This window comes from Lolium perenne, chromosome 3, assembly GCF_019359855.2.
Source record: "Lolium perenne isolate Kyuss_39 chromosome 3, Kyuss_2.0, whole genome shotgun sequence".
NCBI classification, from domain to species: Eukaryota; Viridiplantae; Streptophyta; class Magnoliopsida; order Poales; family Poaceae; genus Lolium; species Lolium perenne.
The window spans coordinates 94,563,270-94,569,269 of NC_067246.2; the positions used below are offsets into that span (position 1 = coordinate 94,563,270).

The window sequence follows — 6,000 nt, forward strand, 5'->3', positions numbered from 1 at the left end:
TGGAGCCGAATTAGCAGCATTTTCGTGTACATGTCATGGAGAATACTAGTGTGGTATCTGACACCGAACAACTGGTAGAAATCTCGTTTGTAAACACAAAATTAATAATATGAAAATTATTCTGCTAGCCAAAATGTACAAGGACATCTGTAAACATTCAGAATGATCCATAGTCGACCAAAGGAGTGGTTTACTTTCAGTCAGAGTTCATTATCATCCCTCAACGCTGAAATCAAACAGTAAATAATAAGGGCATTGAATTATATGTGCTGTCACGGAATAATAAGGATTCAGTTTGTCCTAGGGCATTGTCCATTTTTCTGTTATCTAAAGGTGCTGCAGAGACCTTCAATTATATGTGCTGCCTCAGAATGATCTTTGCTTTATTTTACTTTTAACCGTGTAATTTTGATGATTGGGAATCAAATCTTCCAAAAGATAAGCAAAAAATTGTGTTTTATTCAGTGTGCCCTATCATGCCTTCTAGTAAGATGGTTTTGCTGCTTGAGTGCCTTATTGTAGGATACAATAATACCATAAAAATAGAGATACCCTACTGTATTTAGTTCAATCGAGTCATGATTAGTAAGTACTAATAATCGAGTCATGATACCCTACTGCATTTTTAACAGCATATCCATCTCCCCTTGTTATTATATAATGATGATATTGTGCTCTATGAGGTGTTGAGAAGAAGCTAAGGCGCTCAGTGGCTGTTCAACAGTTTGTAGTTGTTGCTTGTTCGTCAGATTTTAGTTTTGCTGTGGCTCAGTTTTTGCGAGTGGTGATTGTAAAAGCAGTAATCTTGTTTTGTAACCAGTGTTGTGCCCCAGGGGCATCCCTATAATTGGTCTGTTAGCTTCGGCTCTGGTCAAAACTTGATCTGTCTTTTGCAACTATGGTTTTCTGCACTCGAGACTTGGTTTCATTTTGAATGAAAATGGAACTGGGGAGCTGTTCATCCTGTGAATCTAAAAAAAATGTTATTGTGCTCTGGGGAACTGGGGAACTGCAGGTACACATTGAGTGTCTATGTTTCGCCGGAATGTCGATTAACTTCCGTTCCGGCGAATTTCGGGCACTCCGGCATGACCATTTTTAGCAAAGGTCATGCCGAATTTTCGCATGGCATTGTCTTGCTTCTAGATTGGCAGTGTACTAACTAGTCTAGCTAGGTTCTTTGGTTTTGTCAAATTAAAAATAGGTCAATTACATCTGGTGCTCATGTGCTCTAGGTCTCTTGGTTTGGTGTTCATATTTAGACTAAACTGCAACATTAGGCATGGAATGCAAGTACACGTATATTACATGTTCTAGTGTGGCAATTGCTCATGTGACTCAGTTTACTCTTTTGATATGTCAAATTTGGTAGAAATTTATGTTGTGATGGTACTTGCATAAGCTCATTCATTCAGTTTCATTCAGTTTCATTGCATATGAACAAATAGTACTTACTATGGCTCAAACACTTACAGTAGTACTTACTATACTTTTGATGCTATTATTCTCTAGCTAGCGATGTCGTCTTCTGCAGACCCCAACGAAGACGTTGACGGGTCTTCTCAGCGGAAGTTGGATGAGCACTACAGGCTCATGGTCTCGGATCAGCTGGAGGAACTTCCAGGCAGCGATGACGAGTCCTCGGAGGAGGAGGATGCTGAGATGGACAACGATGGTGAGGATGAGAGGGCCGCTGCCGATGAGACCACCGACAGTGGCGTTGCCGGGGGTAGCTCGGATACTACTACCGAGGCCAAGAGGAAACGTAAGCAGCGGCGCCCAAACAGGGTCGGCACCACTCGCGACATAATCACCGCGGTGGACGCCAAGACCGGTATTCCTACTGAGCCCAACCACGTGGCGAAGGGGTACGGCCTCCAACTGGGAGCAATCCTTCGGGACGTCATCGACGTCAACGAGACGAAACTCCGAACCAAGAAGAAGCAGCATCTGCAGGCCCAACTCCTTGCGCGGCTGCACGCACGGTATGAGTTCCCTGTGGAATACAGGAACGAGGATCCCAAGGATAACATCGTGAACAGACGAGCCCTCTCTAAGTTCTCCAAGAACCTCAGCGGTTATAAAACCATGCTGAGGGGGATGCTTGGTGACAATGAGACTTGGGAAGAGATCCAGCGCCACTTCCCGCGGATGACGCTGGAGCAGTATAATAAATTCTTGGAAAACGAGGAGCTCGAGTACACCAAACGACAATCGACCTGGGGAAAGGAGCTGGCGGATAAGAACATCGGTCACCACAATCTCGGTTGCCGTGGCTTCGAAGGCAAGCAGCCGATATGGGACAAGGAGGACCAGGCCTACATAAATGCTGGCCTCGAGCCCCCTTTTGCCAAGTACAAAGACCCACTCTTCAGGGCATATCTCAGGTCCCGATACCATAGAGAATTGGCTGGGAAACGTGTCACGAAACCTGATGTGGTGGTGGGAGTTGAGTTGGTCGCCGACGCCAAGGTGATGGCACTAGAGAAAGCAGTGGTAAGCAATTTACCAGCTTATTAATTTGATACTGCTCACCAAGTCCATTACATTCTAAAATTGTTCATGTTACTTCTGGCAGTTCACGGAACAAGCAGCCGCCGAATCAGTTGGCTCCTCGTCCCAGACGTCGACTGGCAAAGTCCCGTGGGACACGCCTTTTATCAGGGGTCTGAACAACGTGAAGGCGCGGCCGCTTTTGGACAAGCCCCACCGTGTCCCCGGCGCCGGAGGAGGTCGCAAGCTTGCCGACTATGGCTTGGACGTGCCTGCAAGCACTAGGGAGTCGCGGCAGGCCCAGAAGGACCGGGAGCACGAGGCTCTTCTGAAAAAGGTGGCCGACTTGGAAACAACCATGGAGCAACGCGTCAGTGCCAAGGTTCAGCAACGCGTCACTGCCGAGGTTGCTAGCAAGGTCGATGACGCGCTGGCCAACAGGGTCAATGAAATCATCCCTGATCTTGTGCTGTCGATGAAGAATTACTTCGACGCCGGCGGTAAGGGACCGATGCCGGTTATCAGCCTAGGCGCCAGCAACTCGGACAACCGGCCTCCAACTAGACACGCTCAATGCACACCCAACTTGGTGACTCCACCCGCCGGCAATGTCGGCGCTAGAGAGGATTCGCCGGACCTGGGGGGCCCCAGTACTAGCCCCTCAGTCACCTGCATGCCTAGCCTCGGTCCTTCAACGCGGGCCGAGCTCGACGCCCTCACGGTAATTAATTTAGTCTCTCAAGCTCTACAAATTAGTTACTTTGTCGTCGCCCCTCTCTGACCTACACATGTTTTCACAGGCGAACGCGACTCCTTGCACCTTGCTACTGAATGTGGACAACAAGTTGAAGGCTGTAGCGAGCGGCAGTGTCATCCTGCCAACACAGCGGATTTTCCACTTCGCCAGGATGGATGATAGCGTGAGCCGGGTTCGCGTGAACCGGTCGTTACCGGGATGCCAAGACCTCCATCCTCCTTATCAACCCCCGGAAATGGAAACCCCGCTCACTCTCGGGGACCTCAAGAATCACATCCTTCTATGGCCGAAAGCCCTAATTCGGCTGAACACCGCCTCAGGTTCGGAGGCAAGCTATGGCATGGTCACTCCTCAGGATGCAACGGATGCCCCGAGCCAAGCCAAGGTCCCAGCTCCAACGACTGCTTTGACGGCAGGCAAAGGCAGGGCCAGTGCTCCACCGGCTTATGATCAATTTGAGCCCGATAGTCAGCCCGATAGTCCGCACGAGAGTCAGCACGACAAGGCGTTGGACATCGATCAAGCTCCCATTGATACGTTCATCGCCGAGCTCGACGCCGACGCGGTTTCTCCTTACAAGCCACCCGCCGGTCATATCCTAAAGAAGAAGTTGTTCCTTTCACAAGAAACGCCCGAGCAGGAGGACACTACCGCCTTCACCGCTCTGCCCCGAGTTGGGCTTACCCCGAGGACACTCCTTGGTGCGACCACGGAAGGTATGAAACAAAACGCCGCTCCCAGTTGCAGTAAGAAGAAGGGCAGGAAGCGGAAGAAGTCGGGAGATGTTGCGGCAAGCAAGATAGTGGTTAATGACAAGTTGCTGACCCCGTGGAGGAAGTTGCATCACTTAGGCGAGCCGATGCTGCCGGCACACTATGTCAACAAGTTGACGCCGGATATGAGGAGCGTGCATGATGCTATTCTAACAAAGGAGAAGCTACTTCTTCAAGATAGAAATCCATCGTACCCGATTTTGATCGCCAAGGTGCCCATTGGCTTTGGCTTTGTCAACACATACCCTGCGGACTTGATATTCATTCGGTACGAAGACATCTTCAGGCTCTTGCACATGCAACAGCTAGACCGAAGCTTGGTCCGCCTCATATCGCTCAGCATGGCGCACGATATCGCCATGGAGAACACAACGCACATCGCTATCATGGACCCCTACTACATGACTCCAACTGTCGCCCAGACCGAACAAGCGTTTCTCGCCAACTATATCAAGAATTTCTTGGTGTTAAACAAGGATAAGAATTGCTTTGTCATACCATATTTCCGCGAGTAAGTATTTGGTTACTAAAGTACCCTATATTACATTCTTTCATGAATTTCCTTAATAGCTGAGTATGATGGTTTATTTCCATTTTGCGCAGTTTCAAGTATTGCACCCTCCTCCTCTTTCACCCGTATCATTCCCATGTCACTTATCTCGACTCCGGGCTTGATAAGGAGAAAGACTTCACCGACCTTAAGTCTACACTTGATAAAGCCCTCAGCGGCTTCATAGCTGAGGTTGGCGTCAACAAACTCAGGCATGAGAAGAAAGTCAAGGGTTGCCATGTGTGCAACCACATAACCAAGTTCCCCTGCCTAAAGCAATCGGTGGATGACAATGGGATGGAGGCATGGTTTGCCATCCTACAGATGAGGGCGGTTGTAAGGTCTCAGAACGATCTCTTGTTGCCATCTGCTCTGCAGGGGAAGTTCGTGAACATGGCGGACACCACCGATGAAAACGTGAGAGGCGACTTCCGTGCCATCCAGCGGACCATTTGCACAATACTCTGGAGGGATGTCATCATGAATGGTGGCTTGTTCAACTATGCCTCCGCACTTTCTAATTCCGAGATAGAAGGCCGATTAGAAGATGGATGTGACGAGAGAACATTCAACACGCTCGAGGGCATCCGTCCCTTCCCGCCGAAGTAGACTTGAGTCAAAAACTTTTGTGTCCTGCAAATGTTAGTCATAAATTACATAAGTATTTTTTATGTTTGTTCTTTTGCACACCTATATGTTATATCTCTCTCTATGGATGTACTAACAACTTACATTTCTTTGTTGTGTGTTTGCATAGATGACGTACTATGTCGTCTACCACGGCAGGGTTCCTGGAGTCTACGAGGACTGGGAAGACTGTAGGAGGCAGGTCCACCGTTTCAGCGGCAACAGCTACAAGGGGTACACCACTTTGGAGGAGGCGGAAACTCGATACGCCAACTTTCGAGCGGGACAGAGGAGGGAGATGTGGAGGACCCCTTTCATCGTGATGATGCTTGCCGCCACCGTCTCTCTAGTTTATTATGTCATTGTTGTTTAGCTAGGTCATCGACACTGGACTTATATGTATTTCTGTAACATGTGCTACTTCGAGTCGTGATGTTATGGTCAACTATCTACTATCTAAACTTGTCTTATTAATGCATGCATGTTGTGAACATTTGGGACTTTCTATATAACTGTGTATCTGGCTGTATTTCTAGTAATATCTGTGTTATACTTTGATGTGTGTATTCTTGTGTATGTACTGTGTATTCTGGTCTGTATTCTGGTGTGTATTCTAGTGTATATACATTACTTTTCGAGTTTTATTTTTTTAATCCTGTGATCAATACCACCGGCGCTCCTAAACTATACCTCTGGCGAAATTGGAATCGCCAGCGGTGCAGCCAATTACCCCCGGCGAATTGGTAAGACGCCGGTGCTAAGCCAGTACCGCCGGCGATTTGAGAAAAGCGCCGGGGATA

General features: G+C 48.2%; 1 long non-coding RNA gene across 1 annotated transcript; it reads left to right on the forward strand.

The window, feature by feature from the left end:
- The first annotated feature begins 4,828 nt into the window (after positions 1-4,828).
- On the forward strand, positions 4,829-5,693 carry LOC127338285 (uncharacterized). The gene is made up of 2 exons (XR_007874268.2): positions 4,829-5,214; positions 5,331-5,693. It is a non-coding gene; the product is annotated as an uncharacterized lncRNA (long non-coding RNA).
- Positions 5,694-6,000: the final 307 nt, after the last annotated feature.